The 15,638-nt window shown below is 43.5% G+C and overlaps 1 protein-coding gene and 1 long non-coding RNA gene across 5 annotated transcripts in view; one reads left to right on the top strand and one right to left on the bottom strand.

The window, feature by feature from the left end:
• Window positions 1–14,969, bottom strand: part of LOC120989796 — a 54,098-nt gene extending 39,129 nt beyond the window's left edge. The window contains exon 1 of the long non-coding RNA XR_005776323.1: window positions 14,839–14,969. This is a non-coding gene — a long non-coding RNA (uncharacterized LOC120989796). The remainder of the gene's footprint in view (window positions 1–14,838) is intronic.
• Window positions 1–15,638, top strand: part of SLC4A4 (solute carrier family 4 member 4) — a 283,730-nt gene that overhangs the window by 127,796 nt on the left and 140,296 nt on the right. The window lies entirely within an intron of this gene.

Below are 15,638 nucleotides of genomic sequence, written 5' to 3' on the forward strand. Positions count from 1 at the left end.
TCCGTATCCGTTCCGTTTTTTGCGGAACCATCTATTGAAAATGTTATGCCCAGCCCAATTTTTTCTATTTGCCATATGGAAAAACGGAACGGAAAAACGGAACGGAAACACAACGGAAACAAAAAAAACGGAACAACGGATCCGTTTAAAACGGACCGCAAAACACTGAAAAAGCCATACTGTCGTGTGAAAGAGGCCTAAGTCAATGGGGACGGATGGTTTTAGACCTTTTTCATCCAGACAGCAGCAATTTGCTCTCCCACTGTGCCACAGGTTGTGATATTAAGGAAGGTCCCGATGGGACTGAAATGTCCGCTTTCGTGATTCAGTGGCTATTATATACTACCTGCTCTTACCTGGATCTTGTCTTGGATATACAATCATATTAATAAAATGATGATCTAATTTACATCATACAGAGTACCTTGGATTACTTTTCTATATTTGGCTACTGGCAAGTCCTCCACAGACACCAATATTACGTTCTACCAGTGTGCAGACCTCACTTCAAGTAGGTTCCACAAGAAGGTCAAAAACAACTGCTTACTGCAATCTCCAAACAAGTTTATTCTTCCTAATCTAGAAACTCACCAGCTTAGTGGTAATCGTAACATTGAAGAGTCCTTATAAATTAATATTGCAGTCAGTATCACACAAGGTGCCTAAATACAGTCGTCCCTCCAGCTGACACACTTGCCGCTTATACCTGGGCATTTCTGTACTGTTAATGGATAGGCCAATCTTTCTCTCTTGCCTGTGGCTCATGGCTTATCCGCCCAATCTCAGCACACAGTTGGGGTCCTGGTGCCTGCAACTCCTTTCAGGAAAGGGGTGGTCTGACACTAGAAAAAATTAGCAGGGGATTGGACAGTGAAAATTGTTTTTCCAGCGTTGGACATCCCCTTTATTAGTCTTTAGGATGGGCCCCCAGCAATCCAGAGTTTATATTTCTCTGGGAACCTCTGTCATAACCCTTTAGCACAATACCCCAATTAGGTTCCATTTCTAACTCTGCCATGGCAACTGCCTGGGTATTTTAATCCCCTTTAAGCAGGGTGACTTGGACCTCTCTGTATCATTGGTAACCTCCTCTGGCCTGCTAATAGACCTTATTTCTCTGTGGCGGCCTCTCTTTCTCTGGATCCTGCAGGGTGTGCTGCGCCAGAACTTGTTTTGTCACTTTCGCTACTGCAACTCAAACCCACCAAAAACAGATGTACCTATCTGCGGGCTCACTATCCCCACTTGGTGACAGCTTCATACAAAACAGAGATGCACTATGTCTTTGTGCAGTAACCTCCTCCAAAGTACAAGTAGGTAGGAAAAGGGTGCTACCGAGGGGTTGGAAAGTTCTTCTTTCCTCTAATTGCTTCCTTCCTTAAGAAAAAAATATTATTAACCCCTTCAACCCCGGGCCTGTTTTCACCTTCCTGCCCAGGCCATTTTTTGCAAATCTGGCATGTGTCACTTTATGTGGTGATAACTTTAAAACGCTTTTACTTATACACGCCATTCAGAGACTGTTTTCTCGTCACATACTGTACTTCATGACAGTGGTAAAAATAAGTAAAATAAAATCATTTTTATTCATAAAAAAATACCAAATTTACCCAAAATTTTGAAAAATTACCAAATTTCCAAATTTCTATTTCTCTACTTTTATAATAGATAGTAATACATTCAAAAATAGTAATTACTTTACATTCCCCATATGTCTACTTCATGTTTGGATCATTTTGAAAATGACATTTTATTTTTTGGGGACGTTAGAAGGCTTAGAAGTTTAGAAAATTTTCAAAACCCACTTTTTTAAGGACCAGTTCAGGCCTGAAGTCATTTTGTGAGGCTTACATAATAGAAACCACCCCAAAGTGACCCCATTTTAGAAACTACACCCCTCAAGGTATGCAAAACTGATTTTACAAACTTTGTTAACCCTTTAGGTGTTCCACAATAATTGATGGAAAATGGAGATGAAATTTCCAGTAGCAAAGCAAGGGTTAACAGCCAAATAAAACTCAATATTTATTACCCTGATTCTGCGGTTTACAGAAACACCCCACATGTGATCGTAAACTGCTGTACGGGCACACGACAGGGCGCAGAAGGAAAGGAACGCCATATGGTCTTTGGAATGCAAATTTTGCTGAAATGGTTTTTAGATGCCATATCCCATTTGAAACCCCCCTGATGCACCCCTACAGTAGAAACTCAAAAAAGTGACCACATTTTGGAAACTACAGGATAGGTGCCAGTTTTGTTGGTACTATTTTGGGGTAAATGCAAATGTGATCGCACACTACATCCAGCACTCTGCCCTGCCTCCACGCTGGACGAGACACCGGTGCACATCCCGGCCAAAGCGTACTAAGCCACCCACCGCGCCAAGGTCGCCTCACCTGAGCGGCCCCCATCACTAGCTCCCACCTGTTCATGGGCCACGACAGCCACACAAAGTCCAGGGAATGCAGGTCAGAATGCAAGCCAAGCACACTCTGCTTTTAACCCCGTCCGGTGCCATTACAACTTTCATCGGATCCAGGGATGCAAGTACCAACATGCATGCTGAGCCCACCATATACTTCTCCTGTAGCCAAATGGCTACTGGTAGGTTCTATATAAGCAGACTCAGTTTTATACTGACTTTAAAACTGAGTCTGCTTATATAGAACCTACCAGTAGCCATTTGGCTCCAGGAGAAGTATATGGTGGGCTCAGCATGCATGTTGGTACTTGCATCCCTGGATCCGATGAAAGCTGTAATGGCACCGGACGGGGTTAAAAGCAGAGTGTGCTTGGCTTGCATGCTGACCTGCATTCCCTGGACATTGTGTGGCTGTCATGGCCCATGAACAGGTGGGAGCTAGTGATGGGGGCCGCTCAGGTGAGGCGACCTTGGTGCGGTGGGTGGCTTAGTACGCTTTGGCCGGGATGTGCACCGGTGTCTCGTCCAGCGTGGAGGCAGGGCAGAGTGCTGGATGTAGTGTGCGATCACATTTGCATTTTCCGTTTGTATATGTGTTTCGCCATGGTGGTGTGCACCTGCATGCGGGTTGTGCTGGCCCAATCCCCCACATTTTTTCTTTGTAGTATATACTGGAGGCGTGGCGATCTCCTTTGAGTCATGCACACCTGACCAGTCAATCTGTCCTGGAGGCTGGTTTTAAAGTCAGTATAAAACTGAGTCTGCTTATATAGAACCTACCAGTGGCCATTTGGCTCCAGGAGAAGTATATGGTGGGCTCAGCGTGCATGTTGGTACTTGCATCCCTGGATCCGATGAAAGCTGTAATGGCACCGGACGGGGTTAAAAGCAGAGTGTGCTTGGCGTGCACGCTGACCTGCATTCCCTGGATTTTGTGTGGCTGTCATGGCCCATGAACAGGTGGGAACTAGCGTTAGGGACCACTCAAATGGAGGCAACCTTGACGTGGTGAGTGGCTTATTACGCTTTGGCCAAAATGTACACCAATGTCTCATCCAGCATGGAGGCAGGGCAGAATGCTGGATGCAGAGTGCTATCACATTTGTATTTTCCGTTTGTATATGTATTTCGCCATAGTGATGTGCACCTACATACAGGTTGTGCTGACTCAATCCCCCACATTTTTTCTTTGTAGTATATATTGGAGGCGTGGCGATCTCCTTGGAGTCATGCACACCTGACTAGTCAATCTGTCCTGGAGGCTGGTTTTAAAGTCAGTATAAAACTGAGTCTGCTTATATAGAACCTACCAGTAGCCATTTGGCTCCAGGAGAAGTATATGGTGGGCTCAGCATGCATGTTGGTACTTGCATCCCTGGATCCGATGAAAGCTGTAATGGCACCGGACGGGGTTAAAAGCAGAGTGTGCTTGGCTTGCATGCTGACCTGCATTCCCTGGACTTTGTGTGGCTGTCGTGGCCCATGAACAGGTGGGAGCTAGTGATGGGGGCCGCTCAGGTGAGGCGACCTTGGCGCGGTGGGTGGCTTAGTACGCTTTGGCCGGGATGTGCACCGGTGTCTCGTCCAGCGTGGAGGCAGGGCAGAGTGCTGGATGTAGTGTGCGATCACATTTGCATTTTCCGTTTGTATATGTGTTTCGCCATGGTGGTGTGCACCTGCATGCGGGTTGTGCTGGCCCAATCCCCCACTATTTTGGGGTACATATGATTTTTAATTGCTCTATATTACGTTTTTTGTGAGGCAAGGTAACAAAAAAATGGATGTTTTGGCACCGTTTGATTTTTTATTTTTACAGCATTTACCTGAGGGATTAGGTCATGTGACTTTTTTTATAGAGCAGATCGTTATGCACGTGGCAATACCTAATATGTCTACTTTTTCTTATTTATTTAAGTTTTACACAATAATAGCATTTTTAAAACCGAAATAATGATATTTTAGTGTCTCCATAGTCTGAGAGCCATAGCTTTTTTATTTTATGACCGATTCTCTTAGGTAGGGTCTCATTTTTTTGCGGGATGAGGTGACGGTCTGATTGGTACTATTTTGGGGGGCATACGCCTTTTTGGTCACTTGCTGTTTTTGTGATGTAATGTGACAAAAATGGCTATTTTTTACACATTTTTTATTTATTTTTACGGTGTTCACCTGAGTGGTTAGGTCATGTAATATTTTTATAGAGTTGGTTGTTATGGACGTGGCATTACCTAATATGTATATATTTTTTTATGTATTTCACTTTAGCACAATAATAGCAAAAAAAATGATGTTTTAGTGTCTCCATGTTCTGAGAGCTATAGTTTTTTAATTTTTTGGGCAATTGTCTTAGGTAGGGGCTAATTTTTTGCGGGATGAGGTGACGGTTTTATTGATACCATTTTGGGGGGCATACTCCTTTTTGATCGCTTCGTGTTGCACTTTTTGTGATGTAAAGTGACAAAAATGGCTTTTTTTACACAGTTTTTATTTTTATTTTTTATGGTGTTTATCGTACAGGGTGGATCATGTGATATATTTATAGAGCTGGTCATTACGGACGCGGCGATACATAATATATGTGGGTTTTGTTTGTTTTTTCTGTTTTTTATTATAAAATAAGGGGAAAGGGGCTTTTTTTGTTTTTTACTTTATTAATTTTATTTCTTTATTAATTTTATTAAATACACTTTTTTTTTTACTTTTTTTACTTTACTTTATTTATGACATTCACTTTTGGGGGTCTGATCCCCTCTGCAATGCCTTACAACACATCTGTATTGTAATGTATTGCCTATTAGTGTATTACACTGAGTCATACACTAACAGGTTGCCTAGGAGACCCAGCTTGAGGCTGGATCTCCTCGGCTCCCGTAGAAGGCAGTTCCCGATGCCATGCAAGGCATTGGGCAGCCTCTGCACGGCATTGGGCTGCCTTGTGTCGCATCGGGTCCCCACCACAGCAGCGCGGGGACTCGATGCGATCACTCACCCGACACAAACCTCTTCTATGTCGCGGTCAGCGCGGACCGCGGCATAGAAGGGGTAAATCCGTTGGTATTGGCTTTTACAGCGATGCCGGCAGATACAGCAGGGGCACGGCTACCAGGGACTGCCAGGCCCCTGCAGTGACCGCGCGCGCACCGCTCCGGTACCCGCGTGATCACTATGACGTACTATTACATCAAATTGCGGGAACTCAGTGGTTCCCATGACGCACTAGTACATCATAGGTCGTGAAGGGGTTAATAATAATAATAATAATAATAATAATAAATAATTAAAATCCTCCCTTAATCTTTAACCCTACTAAAGATAAGTCTTTAAAAAGTGACAATTAGTTTGGACCAAGTAACAATTTGTTTTTTAAATTTGGTACATTAGAGTATGGCTACATGCACACAACCGTATGTGTTTTGCGGTCCGCAAATTGCGGATCCGCAAAAAAAAAATCTGCATGCCATCCGTTTTTTTTTGCGGATCCATTGTAACAATGCCTAAAACGGACAAGAATAGGACATGTTATATTTTTTTGTGGGGCTACTGAACGGACATACGGATGCGGATAGCACACGGTGTGCTGTCCGCATTTTTTGTGGACCCATTGAAATGAAAGGGCCTGCATCCTATCCGCAAAAAAAAATATGGAACGGACACGGAAACAAAACACGTTCGTGTGCATGAGGCCTAACCAAGAGATTCAGTATTTTCAAGAAATTGGGGAAAAAAGAAGCATCTGAACATTGAATGAATCTGATGTGTGTAAAGGACATTCAGGACCCTACACAGAGGAACCCTTCAATGCACACAGACCGGTGTAATGATAGGCATTAACAAAAAATAATAATTCTGGTTCTCTTGTACATGCATCCTTGCTGAATGTAGGATAGAGTTGTAACACTTCATACACTGCATTTATCTTCCACTTTATGTCATGTTTTTGTGTTGTGTTATTTATTTCAGAAGCATCTTTAGTCTCATTAATATTGCATTTAAAGGGAGTCTCTAAGGTCATTTTACCACCCTAAATAGATGACCTGATAGATGACCCCTGTCGTGTGCTCTGTTCTAACTGCAAAGACTCAAGTGGGTGTTCAACACTGTACAGAGGAGCCATACTGTCCGGTGTCCACCCCATCCCTCCAGTGATGATTTACACTCCCCCAGCTGTCTTGTACTCCTCGGGCACCATGAGGTGTGCTGTGATGGAGCCAGGTGCAGTCTGTCGTTCTGCTCATGTCCAGGAAGTATAAAGCAATGGTTTGAGACCCTGGTGGTGACTGCAGCAGCTGTGGGATGTCATTCAAGGCTGGAGGGGAAGGGTTAAACAGCATGGCTCTTGTGTACAATGTGAACGCCCCTTTGACTCTCCAAAGTTCATTATCCTACATTGTGTGACTTGTTTTTGGCACATTTGCTGTATCTGAAGAAGAATACGGGCATGTTTGAAAAGACTGTTAGGTCACCTGTTGTGACCATTTATGGTGGTAAAATGACCTAACTTGTCTTCTTTAACATTTTCTCTAAATATTAGAATTTAATCATGCTGCTATGATGGCTTCTATTAATGCAAATGATGGAATCTATTACACTGTGCTATATCCATTGTATAATGTAATGATAACCAGAGTTGTCACAGTTCAGTCCATAATTTTTAGCGCCATATTAAGTGGGCGCCATGTGGAGGGATTATGTTTTTTTTTTTTTTAAGTAATTGAGAAGCCCTTTTATTCTATATAAAAAAGAGGGCTAGAATAAGAACAAAAAAAAAAAAAAAACATTCAGAAAGTTATTATGATGTGCAAATGATAGACCCTAAAAGAGTGTTAGCATCTTCTAACAGTTTTCTAAATTCCTAATACAGTAAATGCAAGTTAACGACTGAAGTTATGCCATTTTCTCTCTCTGGATCATACTAACGACAATGGCAGTTAATGGGTTAATAATCAATATGTTTGAGATCGCACATTCTTAAATTTCACAATCACATTTGACGTAATGACAGCAAAGGGTTTTGTCTTTCTAGCAGATAACCATTTACACATTAATGTCATATAATGGTTAATTATTGAATTTTTCTTGCAAAGAGAAGCATGGCTTATACAGTATTTCTAAAATGTGAAGCTGTCAAGTCCAGTTTATTGATCATAATTGTATGAAAAATTTTTGACATGTTTTCTATGTGCCAAGAATGCTGAGGTGGGACATTTGTGTATGGATATTTCATATTTTATTTATAAATTATTTAAAGAACGTCACTTGCCCAATTTTGGAAATGAACTTTCGTCTAGAACTAACTTCATTAGCCCACTCTCCCCACGTCCTACTTCAAGGGTTTGTCCTATCTGGGACATTGATGGCATGTCGCTAAGGGCTCTTTCACACCTGCGTTATTGTCTTCCGGCATAGAGTTCCGTCGTCGGGCCTCTATGCCGGAAGAATCCTGATCAGGATTATCCTAATGCATTCTGAATGGAGAGTAATCCGTTCAGGATGCATCAGGATGTCTTCAGTTCCGGAATGGAACGTTTGTTGGCCGGAGAAAATACCGCAGCATGCTGCGCTTTTTGCTCCGGCCAAAAATCCGGAACACTTGCCGCAAGGCCGGATCCGGAATTAATGCCCATTGAAAGGCATTGATCCGGATCCGGCCTTAAGCTAAACGTCGTTTCGGCGCATTGCCGGAGCCGACATTTAGCTTTTTCAGAGTGGTTACCATGGCTGCCGGGACGCTAAAGTCCTGACAGCCATGGTAAAGTGTAGCGGGGAGCGGGGGAGCAGTGTACTTACCGTCCGTGCGGCTCCCGGGGCGCTCCAGAGTGACGTCAGGGCGCCCCAAGCGCATGGATCACGTGATCGCATGGATCACGTCATCCATGCGCATGGGGCGCTCTGACGTCATTCTGGAGCGCCCCGGGAGCCGCACGGACTGTAAGTATACTGCTCCCCCGCTCCCCGCTCCTACTATGGCAACCAGGACTTTAATAGCGTCCTGGGTGCCATAGTAACACTGAACGCATTTGGAAGACGGTTCCGTCTTCAAATGCTTTCAGTACACTTGCGTTTTTCCGGATCCGGCAGGCACCTCCGGCAACGGAAGTGCATGCCGGATCCCAACAACGCAAGTGTGAAAGAGGCCTTAGATATGCCTTCAATGTCATATAGGTGCATGTCCCACCTCCAGGACCCGTTCCTATCTAGAGAACGGAGAGCACACTGCGCATTTGCAGTGCTCTCCATTCATCGTTCTTGGGAACGGTGAGCAGTCTGCGCAAGCACAATCACCCTTCCATTCATCTCCATGAGACTGCCAGAAATAGTCAAGCCAGCACTTAGCTATTTTCAGAACTCCCATAGCAGTGAACGTAGAGTGACTGCTCATGGTCCTGTCCTGGAGATAGGTGTGGGTCACAGACATGGGACCCACACCTACCTGACATTGATGGCATATCCTAGCGATATACCATTATTTTCCCAGATGAAAATACCCCTTTAAAGGGGTCTCGTATACTATATGCATGGCTCTTACATTGAACGAAGGGTTTAGCTGTTGTACTCACCACTTAATGTCCTACTGACAGTAATGGTTCACTAATATCAAAATGGATTGTTTTGTCTAGTCATGAATCAAATACATTAGAAATAACCTGCCTCTGCCATATTATTAGTTCTATTAATACAAGAAATATTAAATGGTTTGTCTCCTGAAGACGACACATGTCCATACACTTTATTAGGGAATAGAAATATAATAGACAGGGGTCCCCTGCTTGGGATCCCCTTTGTAATCTACAGTGGAAAGCAGCTCTCATTTGTGTCGACCCGGCCTTTCCATGTATTAAATGTCCTGTCATTCATCTGAATTGCTTTCATGTAACACTAAAATGAAGAGTTGTCCAGTTTCATGATATTGATGACATGATAGGTCATCAATGTCAGTTTTGTCACATTCACTTGAATGGGGGAGTAACCTGTAATTACCCTGCAAAGTAGATGATGTGCAGGTAAACATTAAAGAGGAGGCAGCACATGCACCACGGCCCACTCAAGCAACTTAACTGAGTGATAGTGCCAGGAGTCAGCCCTCCTCTGATAGGATATAGATGATGTATCCCGAAGATAGGTCATCAATATCATGAAACCAGACAACCTCTTTAACCCCTTACTGACATCTTCTGTACATATAAAGTAGGTGTCACGACTTTAAATATGGCATCTCCTCAGGAGCTAAGTGGGCACCATAGCAACCTTGTTGCTGCTGTTTTACACTGGCACGTGGAGGAAAATTCTGTGATTGACGATAACGTCAATCAGTAACTTTTATGACCCCTCAGATGCTGTGGTCAGTTGTGACCATGGTATCTGAAAGGTCTTTCCCCGAAATCGCTGTGCTCCCCCGGCCCAAATGGCTCTCCTGCACCAAAAACAGTTTGGTTGCTGTGGCATCCTCAGGCCTTCTGAATGTTCCAAGTCCGGCCACAGCTATTTTCCCTTTGGAGCCCTGCCTCATAATGAGTCTGAAGATGGCATGTTAACCCCTTCCCGACTGCCCACTGTGCATATGTGTCCTATCTGCACACGCCCTGTGCAGATAGCACGTATATATACACGTGCAGGCAGCGCTTTAATTCCAGCTGATCATCTATCAGGAGTAGGTCGGGTCCCGGCTGACAGACACAGCAGGGACCCTGAGGAGAAAACAGGAGCGGTTTATTACTGCTTCTGCCTTCTCCTGTGCTGGCAGGAGAGCGCTGTATGAGTGCATGGTGGAGGGAGCAGGAAGCCGCTTCCTCTGTTTGTCCCGGCGGTCACGTGACCCCCAGGGGTGTCTGGAGCAGGGGCAGGAGCAGAGCTGCAGGGTTCAAGGAGACCCTGATCAGCTCTGCCTGTGTGTCATGCCCCCACAGGGGGCTGTTTTCCCCTGTAACTGGGGCTCCTGTGTCCTGTGTGAGTGTCTTCCAGAGGTCTTTTAATGACCTCCTGGGGGACATATTATGTGCCAAAAAGAAATTAAAATATAAATAAAAAAAATAAAAAATAAAATAAAAATAAAAATGTAAAAAAAATAAAATAAATGCAGTCGCTAACAGAAATTGTCACCATAGTCGCCCCGTTCTCTCAAACCTATACATGTTATATATGAAAATGAGCATTACAAAATAGGGAACCCATTGCCATAATTCATTTTTGTGTCAGTTTTAATATTTAAGAAATAAAAAGCTATAATTTAAAAAAAAAACTTTTTAATAGTAATTAGCATTTTTCCTCCAAATTAAACCTAAATAAAAAAATGTCAAAAAAACACTAATAAAAATTCCCAAGTGTCAAGTAAAAAAAAATAAAAAAATCGCTAAAATTATTTTGGTAGTCAAACAAACAAAAAAGCTACGGTCACTAAACCACCACATGCACAAAATCACATAAAGTTGCCTGGACATTCAGGCCTTTTTTGGGCCTGGTCATGAAAGAGTTAAAGTCCCATGCCATCCAATAGCACTGCCAAGTCACAAAATACCCAGATCATTAAATTATAAACTTATTTATCCAGTACGGTGAATGCTGTAACTAAAAAAAAAATCAAATTTTTTTATTTTTTTTTTGTCATTTTACCTCCCAATTTTTTTTATAAAAAGTAATCAAAAGTCATACACACCCCAAAATGGTATCAATGAAGACTACAGATTATCCCAAAAAAACTCAAGCCCTCACATCACTCCATAGATGTAAATATGAGAAAGTTATGGGGGTCAGAATATAGAAATGCGAAGAAAAAAATATTTTCTCCCAAAGTTCTATTTTTATTTAAAGTATTAAAACACAAGAAAAACAATTAAAATGTGGTATCATTGTAATTGTACCGACCAGCAGAATGATGGTAAGGCCTCTTTCACACTACAGTATGTCCATTTCAGTGTTTTGCATTCCGTTTTTCACGGATCCGTTGTCCCGTTTTTGGGTTCCGTTGTGTCTCCGTTTCGGTTCCGTTTTTCCGTTCCGTTTTTCCGTATGGCATATACAGTATACAGTAATTACATAGAGAAAATTGGGCTGGGCATAACATTTTCAATAGATGGTTCAGCAAAAAACGGAACGGAAACGGAAGACATACGGATGCATTTCCGTATGTGTTCAGTTTTTTTTGCGGACCCATTGAATTGAATGGAGCCAAGCACCGTGATTTGCGGACAAGAATAGGACATGTTCTATCTTTTCACGGCACGGAAATACTGAAATACTGAAACGGAATGCACACGGAGACACTTCAGTATTTTTTGCTGAACCATTGAAATGAATGGTTCAGTATATGTTCCGTATACTGAACTCAAAAAACGTCCAGTATACTGAACGCAAAATACTGTAGTGTGAAAGAGGCCTTACAGGTAGGTTTTGCCACGCAGGGAACACACTAGAAACGAAACCCATAAGGCCTCATGCACACGACCGTTGTGTGCACCCGTGGCCGTTGTGCCGTTTTCCGTTTTTTTTCGCGGACCCATTGACTTTCAATGGGTCCGTGGAAAAATCGGAAAATGCACCGTTTTGCAGCCGCATCCGTGATCCGTGTTTCCTGGCCGTGAAAAAAATATGACCTGTCCTATTTTTTTCACGGCCAACGGTTCACGGACCCATTCAAGTCAATGGGTCCGTGAAAGAACACGGATGCACACAAGATTGGCATCCGTGTCCGTGATCCGTGGCCGTAGGTTAGTTTTTATACAGACGGATCCGAAGATCCGTCTGCATAAAGCTTTTTCAAAGCTGAGTTTTCACTTCGTGAAAACTCAGAACCGACAGTATATTCTAACACAGAAGCGTTCCCATGGTGATGGGGACGCTTCTAGTTAGAATACACTACAAACTGTGTACAAGACTGCCCCCTGCTGCCTGGCAGCACCCGATCTCTTACAGGGGGCCGTGATCAGCACAATTAACCCCTTCAGGTGCGGCACCTGAAAGGGTTAATTGTACTATCATATCCCCCTGTAAGAGATCAGGGCTGCCAGGCAGCAGGGGGCAGACCCCCCCCCCCTCCCCAGTTTGAATATCATTGGTGGCCAGTGCGGCACCCCCCCCCTCCCTCTATTGTAATAATTCGTTGGTGGCACAGTGTGCGCCCCCCCCCCCTTCCTCCCTCTATTGTAATAAATCGTTGGTGGCACAGTGTGCGCCCCCCATTGCCCCCCCCCCCCCCCCTCTATAGCATTAACAACGTTGGTGGCCAGTGTGCAGCCTCCCATCTCCCCCCCCCCTCCCCCCCATCATCATTGGTGGCAGCGGAGTTCTGATCGGAGTCCCAGTTTAATCGCTGGGGCTCCGATCGGTAACCATGGCAACCAGGACGCTACTACAGTCCTCGTTGCCATGGTTACTTAGCAATAGTACAATAGTAGAAGATTAATACTTACCTGCTGCTGCGATGTTCGTGTCCGGCCGGGAGCTCCACCTACTGGTAAGTGACAGTGACAGGTCTGTGCGGCGCATTGCTAAATGAACCGTCACTTACCAGTAGGAGGAGCTCCCGGCCGGACACGAACATCACAGCTCCCAGGTAAGTATGAATCTTGTACTATTGCTAGTAACCCGCTGCCACCAATGATCGGGGGGGGGGGGGGGGGCGCAAGATGGGAGGCCGCACACTGGCCACCAATGTTGTTAATGCTATAGAGGGAGGGGGGCCAATGATTGCCACCAACGATTTATTACAATAGAGGGAGGAAGGGGGGGGGGGGAGGCGGGGGGGGGGGCCACACTGTGCCACCAACGAATTATTACAATAGAGGGAGGAAGGGGGGGGGGCGCACACTGTGCCACCAACGATTTATTACAATGGAGGAAGGGGGGGGGGCCGCACTGGCCACCAATGATATTCAAACTGGGGAGGGGGGGGGGGGGGTCTGCCCCCTGCTGCCTGGCAGCCCTGATCTCTTACAGGGGGATATGATAGTACAATTAACCCCTTCAGGTGCGGCACCTGAGGGGTTAATTGTGCTGATCACGGCCCCCTGTAAGAGATCGGATGCTGCTAGGCAGCAGGGGGCAGTCATGTACACAGTTTGTAGTATATTCTAACTAGAAGCGTCCCCATCACCATGGGAACGCCTCTGTGTTAGAATATACTGTCGGAAATGAGGTTTCACGATCTAACTCATATCCGACAGTATATTCTAACATAGAGGCGTTCCCATGGTGATGGGGACGCTTCAAGTTAAAATATACCATCGGATTGGAGAAAACTCCGATCTGATGGTATAAAAGGGACTCCGGACTTTACATTGAAAGTCAATGGGGACGGATCCGTTTGAAATGGCACCATATTGTGTCAACGTCAAACGGATCCGTCCCCATTGACTTGCATTGTAATTCAGGACGGATCCGTTTGGCTCCGCACGGCCAGGCGGACACCAAAATGACTTTTTTTTCATGACCGTGGATCCGCCAAAAATCAAGGAAGACCCACGGACGAAAAAACGGTCACGGATCACGGACCTACGGACCCTGTTTTTGCGGACCGTGAAAAAAAACGTTCGTGTGCATGAGGCCTAACACTGTGGGGTAATTGTGTTTTTTTTTCCAATTGCACCGCATTTGTAATTTTTTTTCCAGCTTGCCAATGCATCATATGCAATATCAAATGTTAGTGCCATTAGAAAGAACAACTTGCCCTGCAAAGATCAAGCCCTCATATGTCTATGTGAATGGAATAAAAAAAATGAAAAAAAATTGAAAAATTGAAAATTTTTACATTCCTTATACAAATTCAAAAAAGTAAAATGTGTAAATAAAAAAAAAAATATTGGATATAGTATGTAATATATAAGTATAGTATGTAAAAAAAACTAACTGCCGCCCCAATTTTCAATAAGCTATAAAGGCCTTTGTTTATACAATCTGAGTGCTTCATTTCATAATTGTATGTAATCCAGATTGTGACCCTCCAGCTGTTGCAATACTACAACTCCCAGCATGCCCAGACAGCCTACAGCAGGGCATGATAGGAGTTGTAATTTTACAAAAGCTGGAGGGCCGCAGGTTGAGCATCCCTGTCTTAGGATATGGCCACAAGGTCAGGTTTCCTGATGCAGTTTTAGAAGCCAAAACCAGGAGTAAATTCAAAAAAGAGAAGTTGTATCAGTCATTTATAATTTCTATATTTTTTCCATATCCAATCCTGATTTTGGCTTCTAAACTGCTTCAGGAAACTTGACCGTGTGGCCGTACCCTTATTTTTGCATAGCTCATTTTATATACCTTTACACATACATTGACAAGTTTGTAGAATTTTGTAGAAAAAACATAAGTTCGTACTAATATTTCTCATAGAAAATGATATTAGGAGTAATTGTACCATACATGGAACATTGTAACCTTTTGAAAAATGAATAAGTAGAGAAGTAATAAAAATGTGCAATACTTACCAACAACATCTCCAGCAGTACATTCGGATTTGTCTTGTCCTTTGTCTGCAGGTGCACAATACATCAGAAAGTCAGAAACAAGAGGTTGGCCTACATTCAATATTGTCAGCCTATGCTATGAAAGGCAGAACACAAGTAAAGGTCACAATCTAGAAAGTGTTCTGCACATTTATGAGCTGCAAACACTATAATCTGCCTCCATGAAGAAGTCATATGATACGCACCAACCAAACAGCAATTCATTTTACTAATTACAAGAATTCCCTGTGTTAGATTAGTAGAATTTGTGAAATCACCCCAGGCTTTCCGAGTTTCTTCCGAACAATTTAACAATAATTAACATTGGTTCTAATATATTTCTAACAGCTCAATTAGCCTTACCCCATTAAAATGATGTAAATAGCATGTTAGATGGGCAGGAAGGGGGTAAATGGGCGTAAAGCTGTAATTAAAGTTCTGCTTAGTAGAGAAGTCAGGCTATTAACAAGCAAATTTAGATTCTTCACAAAATTAGTTTTAGTTAGAACAAGTGACCACTTGGACTTTGAATTAAGGTCAGCGTAACTTGAAGTCGCATAACCTAGGTCAGGGGTGGGCAAACTGCAGCTCTCCAGCTGTTGTAAAACTATAACTCCCAGTATGCCCAGTCAGCCTACATCAGGGCATGATGGGATTTGTAGTTTTACAACAGCTGGAGAGCCGCAGTTTGCCTATCACTGACCTAGGTGATTATCATGTCCTTAAATGTGTTTCAGTGTGTACCAGTAATATGATGTGTTTTTTTGTAATATAAAGCCCTG

Source organism: Bufo bufo, chromosome 2 (assembly GCF_905171765.1).
Source record: "Bufo bufo chromosome 2, aBufBuf1.1, whole genome shotgun sequence".
Taxonomy (NCBI): Eukaryota; Metazoa; Chordata; class Amphibia; order Anura; family Bufonidae; genus Bufo; species Bufo bufo.